Raw genomic sequence first — 15,221 nt, forward strand, 5'->3', positions numbered from 1 at the left:
CTCCCTATTTGCATGATTCTAATCCTTGACTCCTACTTGCATGAGGCTAATCCTTTCCCTCCTCCCATTCGCATGGGACTAAGCATTGTCCCTTTTCGCACAAATTTTGCTCTACTTCTAGCACTATCTATTTGCTCTTCTGTCGGGCTAAGCTCTGCCCTCCATTTCGCAAGACTAAGCCCTGTCTTGTTAACATCATATTATTGCATATCATGGGTTGAAATATCGCCAATCTATCCAAAGGCGTAATAGTCTAAAAGGCATCATCATCGTAGCTAGAAGACACCATGCCATGGCCTGAGGATCTCTCAAATTTGCATATCATTATTCAAAGGTGTCATGGTACGGAGGCACCATTGTCATAGCCCGAGAACATCATTCCATGGCCTGCAAATCCCTCACTGAACAATTCATGGCCCAGGACGTCATGGTCTGAGGATATCATCTTTAACAGTTCGAAGACAACCTTCATGGTCCAAAGGGAATTTGCATCATGTTTAATTTTTCGCAAATACATGTTTGCAGTATCTTTTATCAGCAGGTAACCAGTAAGCAACCGCTATCCTAGCATGAGCGATCTCCCTCCAGTTCCTTCAACTATCTCGAACCTTAACCGCTCACCATGGCCGCTTCCGCATCTCATGTCCGTTCTTGCAATAATTTCATCGGTATATTCCACCGATGAATCCAGAACTACACATGGCCTGATTCCTGTAAAACCAGGGATATGTAGGCAGCTCGGAGACCAAAGTCCGGCCCCTGTCTTTCAAAGCATCCCGTCCGGTCAAAATTGGCCATCATTTCTTTACCCGAAACTCTTTCATCCTTCCCGGGTAAAGAGGGGCAGCTGTTGATACCCAATTTTTACCTATATTTTTTTAATATACATAAATACTTTAAAAATAGCATATATAAGCATGCACAAGGTTTTTATAATTTTACTATATTTTTAAAGATTTTAAATTGATTTATTTCTTTCCCTTTTTTCTCATAGAATCCCCAATAATTATCCCTCAAATTAGTGTTGTGGTAATTCAGTCATCTAAATTCTATATTTATGCCACAACATTGTTAAAATATTTTAGTGCATTTTTATAATTGCATTTTGCATTTTTAAAGCTAATTTGCATATAATTGCAATATTAGCCTTATTAATGTACAATTACGTTTTATATGCATAAAATGATCTTCTATATTTTTAAAATGTTAAAATATCTATTTTTAAATCATTTTAGTACACAAAATTATTTTTAGAGATTATTTATTATTTATTATAAATTATATAGGGTGAAATTGGCTATTTAAAACCTAGCCAGATTGCATTTCAATTTTAGCCCCTACGGGCACCAGGAGCTTTAATGTATTCATGATCGTCTTTTGAGTCTGTATTTCTTTTTCAANATTATTTATTATTTATTATAAATTATATGGGGAAAATTGGCTATTTAAAATGTAGCCAGATTTGCATTTCAATTTCAGCCCAATTTAAACCCAACCCCAACCCAATTTCAGATTAAAAACACCCGACCCAAAACTTGAACCCGCCAAACCCGACCCAGCCCCAATTAAATCCTGGCCGTTGATCTCTCAGATCAATGGCCCGTATTAATCCTTTCCTTTTTTATTCCAAACGACCCCCTAACCCTATCTCATTTTCTAAATCCGCCGCCCCTATTTTCTCTCATCTCCCCTCCTCTCTCAACCACCCAACCTAACCCTAGCTCCTTCAACCGCTGACCTCCCTTTCTCCGGTCTTCTCCGGTGATCTCCCATCAACTCCTAAGCCTCCAATGGCTCCTCTATTGCCACGCTCACCTTCTCTGAGGTCTTCAAGGGCCTTGGGCCACGCTAATTTGCACCTAGGGTTTGCCATCTGGTCTATTCTTGGCTACTTCAGTATGATTTCAAGCAAAATCATGCTGTACCTATTACAATCTTTGAGGTTTTAGACAAGTTCTTTCATCTCTACTTGGGTTTCTTCTGAAAACCCTAATTCTTTACATCTCCTAGATCTGTACGATTTTTAAATGATTTGAGTCTGTTTCTTTGATGTTTTACACTATCCTTGTAACTCGTTACAAGAATCATCAATTTCAAAGTGTTTTCACCTTCTTCTCAAATTAGGGTTTTCGGAACTTCTTCTAAAACTTTGTTTAAACCGATTCTTTATGTTTAAACTTATATCTATTGCATATTTCGACTGATTCTATGATTTTACTACTTTTTCAACTCGCCTATGTTAAAAGCCCTAATTTTTCTAGATTTCCTTCGTTTGGTTTCTGTGTATTAGCATGACTGACCGGTTCTCATTTTTGGAGTTCTTGTGATTTCTAGTGATTCCCTCGCCTTGATATGCTTCTACTGAGTTTCTTAGCCTAAACATACACTGATTCTGTGTGCTTGTGTTCATCTTGACTGTTCACATCAAGACTTGCATCTTTCTCACTGATTCAGTATTGTTTAACTTTCATATTTGCTAGAGTTGTGTGCCGATTCTTGACTATCCATGTCTTACTCTATTTATATGTTAAACATGCTGACTCTTTTTCATGACCTTCTCTTTATTGATTCTGAATTCCCTGTTTCTTGGTTTGATTTGAACACTTTCCTTTAAGCCTCCGATTCCTACCTTTCCACTTAATTTGAGTAATTTGCTTGCCTTAATTAATTTTCCCTTGCCTTGCCTGCATTGTTACTTGATTCTTACTGATTATTTCCTTAATTAAAACTTTCTGAACCTAGCCCTAATTACCTGTTCTATACTTGTACTATTTTGAAATCTTTCCTTATTCGTAATACTCTAGCTAGGTATGATTTCTTTCCTTACTTGTAACCTGCTCTTTACCGTTTGTACCGATTCCCTTAATTAAAGGGAGACTCGAACTAATTTTGTTCTGAGTTCTATAATTACGGAACAATTTGATTCTTACCTTATTTTTAACCAGTTTTCAAACTACTTTAATAATGGCTCTCTTCCACAGTCACAACACACGAACACTTTGGTTCAAAAGCTCTCCCTCTCACACTTAAAACTTTCTGCTCTTTGTGTTACTTGCTTTTATTCTGAGTTAGCCGGCTGCAAGCGAAGGCTAACTATTGTGCCCTCCTGCTCCTTCACTTTTGCTTAATGTCCTCTTTACTGGTATGTTCTAGTTTCTATTCAAAGTTTCAACAACAACATGGTTCTTTTATTGCTTCAGTTCATCTTGTTTCTAGTTTGCTTCTACTCATGGTTTTGCTGTGAAACTTGCAGTTAATGTGATTACATAATTAGCATATTATGAACCCCCTTCCTTAGGATCAGTATGAGCATGTTCCCCTTTTATGTAGTCTGTTTTTTGCACTATATGGTTTATGCTATGAATCCCCCTCTATGTAGTCTACACTCTTGACTTGTATGGTTCTGGAATTAGTCTTAAATCATTTGGATCCTACTAAACCCCCTTAAGTATTGCTGGTTCGTGACTGTGCTTGATCAGTTGTGTTTGAGCATGGCAGTACCACTTCCTAAGACCTTGGCTGGTTCTGTATTTACAATTATGTGTTCTATGAGTGCCCAATTCCCATCACCCTTGCGTGTAGTTTCTTTCCTCTTGGCTTTGGTCCTGTGAACATTGCTGATGTGATTCCATGTTTGATTTACTGTTGCTTGATCATGTAACTCTCTTTTTTCAAAGCTGTTTTACTGCATGACCCTCTCTCTTATTCTACAAAACTGTTTCAAACAAGTCTCTTTTAACACTGTTTTCTTACTAAAACCCTTTCAAACTATGTCATGCACTCTCACTCTACTCCTAAGTCAATAAGTTCTGCCCCCTCCAGTATGCGTACTGCCTTGGGATCCTCTTGAGAACCCTCTGAACTCTGGCATACTGAGGCTGGCCCTTCCGCACCGCACTTATTCAATGTTGGTTACCAAGTCTAGGTGTAAGCACTGCCCGGGATCCTTGAGATCCTTAGGGAACTTTGATGCACCTAGACTATGATATTGTCTATGGAATTGAGGCATTTGAGGCTATTGGAGGCTTTGGAAATCTGGGCCTAACTGAAGGCTCCCTATAGAATAGCTTCTTATTTTCTTATTTACTTATGTAATCCATTCATATGGTCAGTAATAACTTGTAAGCAAATATTGGGGTAATTAGTGAAAAGGGGTGGGTAGTTACATGTTTATGGGGTAATACGGGTAGAAAGCATGCCCATAGGACTTTACATTTTGATATGATTGCCTTACCAAGTAGAAAACATGCCTATAGGATTTTCACTTCTTGTCATGTTTGTCTCACCATGTTCGAAATCATGCCTATAGGTTTCAAGTTATTCATAATAGAAATCATGTTTATAAGTCTTAAAATCAGTTTCACAAGTAGATGCCATGCCTATAGGATATAATTTAACCTAGCCTCTGTTATAATAAGTGTTTACATGTTTTCATGCCTGCAAAGTTTCTGAAATTAGTGTTAAACAACTAGATATCATGCCTATAAGGAATGCCCCCAGAAATTCTGCCTGTCGATCTAAACTAGTTTAAATGAATCAATCCAGCCTGCGTTCAGTCACTTCGAAACTTGTTTAATTAATGGTTTATTTTCCCTGAAACATGTTTTTGAAACTGCTTTAATCTATCATTAGACAGCATGCCTATAGGGATTAAAAGTCCATTTTAAAACCTGCATTATTTCGCCTTAAAATGTATGCATCTGTATGTTGAGTATAGGCAAGCCTGTAAGGCGTTTCCAAAACCTGCAATCCTGAAACTATTTTCTATGACTTAATGTTTTTCTAATCATAACAAGTTTTTTAAAAAACCAATAGGCAACTACTAGGGTCATTACTCCTGAGTTAATAAAATATACTGCCCGTCTTCTGTATATTTCACTTAGACATCATGCCTTAGGATACTGCTTAACAAAAGGCCCTTATTTGTGCTTGAGTTGTGCTGCCTATGTGTATTGTTTGAGGAGGTAAACCTGAGCCTCTAACTGCTCCCTTTTATCTTATGTGCTAAAGTCCTAATTATTTTGCCTGTCGCCTTAGAATTTTTACCTTTAAAACCTTAGGGGTCTGTCTAGAACCACCTATAGGTAGAGGTCCTAAATCCCTCCAGGACCATTAAGAAGGGACGGGTAACAACACACAATAGAGATCGCTGACCAAACACTCGCTTTGCATGACCACTAAGGGGATGAGAAGGGTAGATATGGGATATGATGACTACGCGCTAATGTCACGTGTAGCCCCTCATCGAGGAGTGTTTACCGGACATTGTGTGAATGATCCTATAGGCTAACCAACCTAGGACTCCTCCTTTACCAAAATTCCTTTTTCCATTTAAAACCTTTGTTTACAACTTGTTCAAAACATCTTTATTTCTTGAGTTACCCAATGTGCTTTACTTGCAACCTATTTGATTCAACTGTTTATTTATATGGACTAATTTGTGAATATAAGTTCGGCCGGGACCCACAGTTGTGGACCAAGAGGGGTGCCTAACACCTTCCCCTCTAGGTTATTTCGAGCCCTTACCCTAATCTCTGGTTATGCAAACCAATCCAAGAGTTAATCACTCTAGGTGCCCTAACGCACCATAATCCGTTACGTGGCGCCTCTTCAAATACCCAATTACCAAAAGGAAATGAGTTATCACACCCCATGAAAATGTCGAAACCCAGACCTTTCTCCGCAAGGAGGGAAAAAAGGGGGCGCGACACATACTGATTTGATTTATTTTATTCTCTAATTTATTTATTTATTTTCTTGCTTATCAATTGGTATTGGACGAAATTACATATCCTTAAAACCACAATATAAGTTTAATTGTTATCCGAAATTGAGGGTAAACACTCTGAGCACTTCCATATAGTTACACCATTTTCAAAGAGTTCATTTTACATTTGCTTAACATTAAACTTGTTTCATGATAATTAGGAGAATTGAGGGATGAGTATCTACAGAAAACTTATGGAATATCACAGAACTTATTAGCATCAGTTGCTCAGACTCTATCTGCAGGATCAAGTGATATTGAGCAAGTTAATTCTGATTCTCTCTCTCGAGTTCCATTGAGGAAGAACAACAAATTGGAAGCTGTGGATATGATTTTGGTACTGGCTGGGGTCAAAAGGTAAGTAGAAATCATTCGTTTTAGGTAACTGTTTCCTTAGAATACATTATGATAGTCTGTCATCTTTCATTTTGTTGCTTTTGCATTTTGTCTTGGATTTCCCCTTTTTATACCAAAAAAATTATGTGAGATCAAAATGACATGGATATTTTTGTGATATTTATTTTTTTACCTCAACGGATCAGGTTATGCAGGGGCATACAACATTCTAATAGAAGGTAATATTTTGCTTGTTTGATCTACTGTTATGGTCCCTAATATTGGATCCTGGATGATTAACTGGAAAGTCAGGCCCAACACGAAGGTCCAAGTCCTTGTTCTTGTTCCTAGACTTGCCTATGATTGGTGGATTTGCAATTCAATCAGGGAATTGCACGGGAATTGCACACCTGGTAACTTGTTTGAGAAAAGTTCCAAATCTCTATGACTTGATGAAATTCAACCTGCTTTTATTGATAAGAGTCAACTATCTTAAATAGAGGTTACATAGCAAGAGTCCTAACAAATAAGCAGTAGCAAGAGACCTAACTCAGAAAAGAGTCCTAACTAAAAGAAATAACAAGAGTCCTAAATCACTAAGGGAAGTTTTATTCAAAGCTGACAAAATAATTCAGAAAATATCAAACATCATCTATCCTATTAATTCTTGCATCTAGTATATTGTATGCCAACAAATGTATCCATAACATTACTCCCTTCCTGGAGAAAAAGCTTGTCCTCAAGCTTGAAGTCTGGAAAGGCAGATTTGAAATGATCCAACGACGAATTGATTTGATAGTTCAGATATTGTTATTCATGATGTTGATCCGATTCAAGATCATCGAGAGGACATTCTCCCAAGTGGATCCTCTATAGAAAAACCACACCGCTGAATCAAAAGTTCCCAATTACCATGATTCAGACATGATCGGAGCACAGAGCAAAGGGTAGGAACAATGCATCTTTCAACTGGTGGAAGAGTAGGTAGAGTTGCAGGTAGCTCACCCTTGAATGGATTAAGAAGTGACACATGAAACGCATCATGAAGCTTGCAACCTGCATGTAGATCAAGTTGATAAGCTACAGATCCTATTCGCTTCAAAACTGCAAAAGAGCCATATTATTTTGGTGCGAGTTTATGATAAACACGGCTAGATAGAGTTTTTTGGCGATATGGATGTAAACGTAACCAAATATACGATCCCGGAGAGAATTCCACTTCACGATGTCCTTTATCATAAATAGTCTTCATCTTATGTTGTGCTTGTTGGAGCTTGGCTTGAATATCCTGTAAGGGAACATCTCGGTCTATTACTGCTCGGTCAATAGCATCAACTCGAGATGAACTAGCCATGTAGGATTGCAATCTGGGATGTTCCTGGCCATAAAATACTTGAAATGGAGATGTGTGAAGTGCTGAATGGAAAGAAGTGTTAAAGCAAAATTCAGCCTACGGAATCCATTCTACCCATTTGGTAGGATGGTCACCCACCGAGCATTGCAAATACATCTGGATTGTGCGATTAACAACCTCAGTTTGCTCATCCGACAATGGATGGTAAGCAGATGAAAAATTTAATTAAGTCCCACATAAATGAAATAATTCTTTCCAGAACGTACTAGTGAAGAGGGGATCTCGATCACTGACAATTGATTCTGGGATACCATGCAAACGAACAATATTCTCAAAGAAAATTCTTGCTACAGAAGACGCATTATATGGATGAGCAATAGGAATAAAATGTGTATATTTAGAGAACCTGTCCACAACCACCAATAACACTGTTTTACCTAATAATTTTGGAAGCCCCTCCACAAAATCCATTGAGATATCTGACCAGATCTGATTAGGTAGTTGTAAAGGTTGTAACACTCCTGCTGGACTCAAATTAACAGCCTTATTACATTGGCAAACTGGACAAGCAGCAATATAATCCTTTATAGCAGTCTTCATAGTTGGCCAATAAAAATCCTTGTGAATACGTTGCATGGTCTTCTGAATACCTTCATGTGTGCTATTATGAAATCTGGACAAGACAGAAGCTACCAATGGTGAATTTGGCAAGAGATAAACCTTGTCTCTAAAGAACAACAATCCATCTTGAAATACACAATCACCATCCATCTCTCCATGTTCAATTTTAGCTTGAACTTCTTGAAGTATCGGTGACTGCTTGACTTCTGCCCGGACTTCATCAAATATCAAAACCTAAGGCTGGGAAATAGCAAATAACATATCTTCAGTCCCTTCCCGTCGTGATAATGCATTTGCAACAGTATTCAAGAGCCCGACCTTGTATTCAACCCGAAAATCATACCCCATCAACTTGCTAAGACTATGTTGTTTAGGAGAAGTAGTAAGACGCTGATCTAACAAGCATTTAAGACTGTAATGATCAGGCCTCCAATGTTGAACTACCTTTGTCAAGCCAATCAATTCACGTTCATAAGATGGAAGTTTTAGGTTTCGATCAGCTAGTTTACGACTACAAAAAGCAATTTGATGTCCCTGCTGTTGAAGGACTGCTCCTATTCCATCACCTGAAGCATCACACTCAACAACAAATTCTTCTTCAAAATTTGGCAACTATAACACTGGGACATTAACTAATACCTTTGTAAGTGCATATTATTCCACTTAAAGGAATTTCGCTTAAGCATACTTGTTAAGGGAGAAGCAATCAGACCAAAATTCTTGATGAATTTATGGTAATATCTTGCCGAGCCTAAGAATCCATGCAACGTTGTTGTTGATTGCGGTTGAGGCCAGTCCACCACGACTTTGATCTTGTTGGCATCAGCTAAAACACCTGCGTCTGAAACTATGTGGCCTAGATAAGCTACTTGTTTTTCGCCAAACGAACATTTGGTTTTTTTTAAACAAAGGCGATGAGCTTGCAATAACTCAAAGATGATTCGCATATGTGATAAATGATCCTTCCAAGTCTTTCTATACACAAGGATGTCATCAAAAAATACAAGTACAAATTTACGTAGGTATTTCCGGAATACCTCATTCATTAGTGCTTGAAAGGTAGAGGGGGCACTGGTCAATCCAAATGGCATGACAAGGAACTCGAATTGGCCATGGTGCATTCTAAAAGCCGTCTTCTCAACATCCATAGAGTCCATGTAGACTTGATGGTAACTAGAGCGAAGATCAAGCTTGGTGAAACATTGTGCTCCGTGTAATTCTTCAAGTAATTCATCTACTACTGGAATAGGGAATTTGTCTTTTACTATTTTAGAATTAAGCTCCCCATAGTCCACACAAAAGTGCCACATTCCGTCATGTTTCTGAACTAGTAGTACAGGTGATGAGAATGGAGAACGACTAGGTCGGATAAGACCTTGATGAAGCATTTGATCACACTGTTTCTCAATCTCATCTTTCTGGAAGTGAGGGTAGTGATAGGGTCGAACTACCACTGGATTAGTTCCTGGTAGTAAACAAATGTGATGGTCGCAAGAACGCATAGGAGGCAGACCTGTAGTGTAGGTTCTTGGAATATGTCATCAAATTCGGCCAATATCTTCTTGAGGTCACCTTGCTTAGAATCCAACGAAAGATGTAGGTGCGACTGGAATAGTTGTTTTGTCCTTGTAAGGTGATCTGCCTTCCATTTACTTCAAAGATCATTGTCAGTAATGTAAAATCCCACAAGATAGGCCCGAGTGTTTGTAGCCACTTGACACCTAGGACAATATCAAAACCATCCAAAGGAATCACATAAAAATCAGCAATAAAAGATTGGGTAATTACAAAAAAATTACACTCCTTTGAAAATTCCCAATTTGGAGATTTTCTCGCCATTTGCCTCTGATACATTGAGATTTTCCTGATGATGGATAGGCAAGCCTAAACGCTGGGTAGCAGTAGAGCTAATAAAATTGTGTGTGCTGCCCGAATCCACTAAGCTAAGCAACAACTTCATATCGACTACAACTTGCAATTGTATAGTATTTGCATGTTGTTTGCCTGTGATAGCATGAAGTGAGATGGCAGGCTCTTCGTTGTCCGTTGTTATATCCTTAGATTCTCCGTACTCTATTTCTAGCCAAAATAACTTTTTGCACTGATGGCCTGCAACATAAGGATCATCATAGTTGTAGCACAATCCTTTTGCACGCCGGGCAGCCATCTCGGTGCGAGTCAACCTTTTCACAAAAGGATAAGAAGAAGCACTAGTCTTAGCACTTGGAGTCACTGCTGTACCGGCAACTTTAACACTGCCGGTTGAGGTTGAACCATATCCCCTTTGTGTGGTAGAAGAAATTTGTATTTTCTTCTCAAATGCTCTCGCCAGACTCATTGCTTGCACCAAGTTAGATGGATTATGCATTTCAACATCGAGACGACTTAAATCAACTAACCCTGCTGTAAACATATGAACTTGTTGGTCTATACGCACAGATGAAGCACGAGCTAACCAGTTTGGGAAATTTCTCTAATATTCTTCCACAGAACTAGTTTGTTTAAAGTTGATCAACTCTCCTAATGGGTTACTTTTCATTGGTAGGCCAAACCGAAGGGTACAATATTCTTTGAACACACCCCATGTCAAATTGGGTTCCTCCAGTTCTAGTTGATAAACCCATAATTGCGCCTCCCCGACCATGTGAAAAGAAGTTAACTTACTTTTTCTTGGTTGGCAGTACGCTGGTTAGCAAAGAATTTCTCACAATGGTGAAGCCAAATAAAAGGATCTTCAGTTTCATCATAAGTAGGAAAGCCTAATTTAGTGTATCTGGGTACTATACCTCTTCCTCCGATGTTGTCATCAATACAAGAATTGATGTTGTTTCTTCTCCCTACATGAAGAACTGATTGTTCACCTGCATTACTGGTTTGTTGCGCAGCAGGAGCACTATTATCTCCAATTTAAACTCCCTTCATACACGTCGTGGTGCGGATTAAGGCTTCAATCTGTTGGGATAGTTGCTGGAATTTGGCGTCTGTCCTCGCTTCTGAAGCTGCTACTTTTGCTTCAGCTTCAGCTTGGGCTTCCTGGAAAAGATTTCGCAACTTTGCTTCTACACATTTTCCGTCCATCATGACAAACTCTGATACTAAATTGTTATGGTCCCTAATTTTGGATCGAGTCGCTGGACGATTAACAGGAAAGTCAGGCCCAACACGAAGGTCTAAGCCCTTGTTCTTGTTCCTAGACTTGCCTATGATTGCTGGATTTGCAATTCAATCAGGGAATTGCACACCTGGGAACTTATTTGAGAAAGGTTCCAAATCTCTGTGACTTGAAGAAATTCAACCTACTTTTATTGTTAAGCGTCAAATCTCTTAAATAGAGGTTACATAGCAAGAGTCCTAACAAATAAGAAATAACAAGAGACCTAATTCGGAAAAGAGTCCTAACTAAAAGAAATAACAAGAGTCCTAAATCACTAAGGGAAGTTTTATTCAAAGCTGACAATTTTTTTTAGAAAATATCAATCATTATCTATCCTATTAGTTCTTGCATCCAGTATATTGTTTGCCAACAAGTGCATCCATAACATCTACCGCCTTCCTCTCCTTATTCTTTTAGAGAAGAAGGACATTGCTTAGTTGATAGAAGTACAAGCAGGCAAAGTTTAGTTAGATAGAGTACAAGCAGGTCTTTAGTAAATTGATCACATACAAATAGTCAATGTTACTGCAATTTTAAAAATGAGTATCTTATTTGATATGAAAAGAAAGAAAAGAAAAGCTTAGAAAATGGTTATCTTATGTAACAAGTCTTCTAATGTTGATGCTGAAAGTCCATGTAAAAGAAAAGCTTTATTCCATAGCAGCCAAAAAGTACATTGATACAAGCACAACTACTCTGGATGTGCAAGGAGTATGGTATGTTGGCTAACTATTAAATTAAGTGAGATATATGTGTCCTTAGAGTGTGGCTGGTCAAATTGTTATTTTCATTTATGTTTGGTGACTTTGGAGAAACTGTAAAAGGAATATATGTTTGTCCTATTGCGAGTTTATATTCATCAATAACTTAAACCATATGATCATGGTGCGGGAATGAAGAACTTCAAGAAATCAACAAGAAAATTCACTGAATGCCTCCAAACTATGGATGGTAACAATTTTCCTTAGGTAATTACTTCTCTCTCAACTACCTCAAGCCATGGCTAACTCTCCTCTTGCTCTAATTAGGGGAGTAGTCTAACCCCTCATGCTCTCAAACCGAATAGGATGACTTGATGCTCACAGACTGTTCGATAACGTGCGTCACTGAAAAAAATCAATTGATGAAAATGGTGTTATCTCATATTTGAAAATGGTGTTACATGTTGATCATTAGTCCCAATATTGATTAATTGGTAAGTGATGTCAGTTTGGGGATTGATTGCGAAGAGGATCATAATGTCTCTCTCTTTTAATTGATTTGGAGTGTGCTTGAGTGATTGTTCTCTCCATTATTAGTTTCTTAGCTGTAAACTAGGGATGCCATAAACTTTGCGTGGATGAGAACATGTTGTACGAATGAAAATTGAGTGTTAATTGAAGCTTGGCCAAATATGCAGATAATGTTGTGTATGCAGCTCGGGCATTGTGAATGGATCAAGGCAGCACAATGTGCATAGGTTTCTCGAGTTTCATTGTGTTTCACTCCAATGGTAACTACATCGCCTTTCTCCTATTTCGGTTTGGTTTGTTTACTGAAGGTTGTGATTTTCATGTGTTATGTATGCAATTATGAGAGCAAAGAGAGTAATTTTTTTAGCTGTATTAAGGAAAATTCCAGCTTTTGTGAAATTTCAGTTACATATCAATTCTATACTTATCCTTTTGTATCAATTATGAATGAGTTTTGGTTACTTATCAATTGTTGCCTTTATTTATTTTGTTGGCACAGGATATAGGAAGTTGTATCACGTCATCTAGCAGCCCAAGATCACTCGATGAAAGTAACTTCGCGGATCATGAGTGTTCATTGAATGTATATCTAGGATTTATTATTGTTTTTTCCCTTATATATGTTGAATTGATGTAAAATATTACTCCATGAGTTTTAATACATTTGATGGTGTATCTGAAGTGCTTATGTTTTTTATGTACAACAAATGATTTATTTAAGTACTCGTTCACTTATATTTGTGTCAAAACTGTTACAAGTAATAGACAAACTTTCATGCAAGGACAGGGTAAATATATGTAATGAACAAAAATTGTAGAAATTAATTACAAAACAGAAAACAAATATGGCGGGTTCAAACTGCCTTTTAAAGAGACAATTGTTGCGGTTTACAACCGCCATTTTATGCAGGATTCGATTATGGCATTTAACAGGAAACCGCCGTAATAAATTTTTGGCGGACGTAATTTGGGCATTTCGTGAAATCGCCATTGATGCTTATAGTGGTGGTTAAAAACCACCACAACCCGCTAAAATGATCGCCATTATTACAATATTTTTTGTAGTGAAGTGTGTGAACCTGAAACTACATGAACCATATAGAAGAACCGGTTCCAAGTGTGTGTCTTTTATTATAGTCTTACTGTAGTAGGGTTTTTGAGTTGTACCTTTCAGCTTTCTCTAGAAGCATTTGTATTAGATACTGTGAGTGTAGTGTTCAAGTTAGAGTTCACTTGAACTTGTCGCAACAGCTTGAGGTTGGTTGCCACAAAGGGTTAGAGGTAATTCTTAGGTTTACAAAAAGTTTTGTAAATATTATTTTTGGCTCAGTGATTTAGTGATGTATTGGGAAAAAATCCTACTGGGTAGTAGGTCGTTGTATTTTCACCTTATTAGCCAGGTGTTTTCCACGTAAAAATACTTGTGTTCTTTACTTTCTTCATTTATTATTCTGCAACAGTAGCATAAAGAACACATAGAAGAACCAAGTCCTTCTATAATCTGTGCACGCAAAAACTTGGACACCACTCAAATTACCTCAGCTCTTGTGTGGTATTGAAGTATAAAACAACAATTGGTATCAGAGCAGGTTATCACTGAAGAGGCTAACACCTTAGGAGAAGATCAAGATGAGTGCACCACCTGGAAACTGAGAAGGGCAATCCACAGCTAGGCCACCACTCTTTAATGATCAGTACTACTCTTGGTGGAAGCCAAGAATGAGAGATCACATACTAGGAGAGGACTATGAGCTATGGGACATTATCACTGATGGTCCACTGGCTACTTTGAAGAAAAATGCTGAAGGAGTAGATGTGCCAAAGACAAGAGCTGATTGCAATGATGAGGATCTGAAGAAGTGGAAAAAGAATGCTAAAGCCAAGAAGTGGCTTGTCTGTGGAGTTGGTCCAGATGAGTACAATAGAATTCTAGGCTGCTCCACTTCCAAGCAAATTTGGGACATGCTGCAAGTGGCCCATGAAGGAACAACTCAGATGAAGAGATCTAGAGGAACTCTACTGTACTTTCAGTATGAGAACTTTGCTATGAATGATGGGGAAACCATTCAGGAGATGTATACAAGGTTCACTACACTGACAAATAAACTAAAATATCTTGGAAGGATTATCCCTGAAGAAGAAAGAGTTGAGAAGATACTTACTAGGGTCTTTCCAATCACTTGGGAAAGAAAGATCACTGCCATCTAGGAACCAAAGAATATTGCCACTCTCCATTAGATGAATTAATTGGGAATCTCACTGCTAATGAACTTTGGAGACAAAACCATGAAAATGGATGTACCTAAGAAAGAAAGGAGATTTTTACTCAGAATCACTGAAGGTTCTGATATGGAAGATGATGAAATGGCTATGATCACCAAAGACTTCAAGATGTACCTAAGGAGGGGAAAGGGTTATTCAAGAAGTGGAAGCTACAACAAGGCAATAGCTCTTGAGAAGAAAACCCATGATGGCTGCTACAAGTGTGGAAAGACTGATCACATGGTCAAAAAACTATCTTTGTGGGAAATTGAATGGAAGAAAGAAAGAGTTGAACAAAGGAACATGAAGAAGGAACAGGTTCAACCCAAGAAAAGCAACAACAAAGGATCAACCAAAGCTATGGTTGCTGCTTAGGGAGAAAGCTCAGATGATGATGATGATGACGAATGAGCACTTATGGCCATTGGAGAGTCTGATGAAGAAACTGAGGTAAGTGTGTCTTTCATCTCAAAGACAAGATTAAATTTTTGTCTA

General features: G+C 38.0%; 1 long non-coding RNA gene across 1 annotated transcript; it reads left to right on the forward strand.

The window, feature by feature from the left end:
- On the forward strand, positions 11,658 to 13,139 carry LOC109231812. Its single transcript, XR_002068843.1, has 3 exons — positions 11,658 to 12,200; positions 12,632 to 12,724; positions 12,964 to 13,139. It is a non-coding gene; the product is annotated as an uncharacterized LOC109231812 (long non-coding RNA).

The sequence above is a fragment of the Nicotiana attenuata genome, chromosome 8, assembly GCF_001879085.1.
Source record: "Nicotiana attenuata strain UT chromosome 8, NIATTr2, whole genome shotgun sequence".
In the NCBI taxonomy this organism is placed as follows: domain Eukaryota; kingdom Viridiplantae; phylum Streptophyta; class Magnoliopsida; order Solanales; family Solanaceae; genus Nicotiana; species Nicotiana attenuata.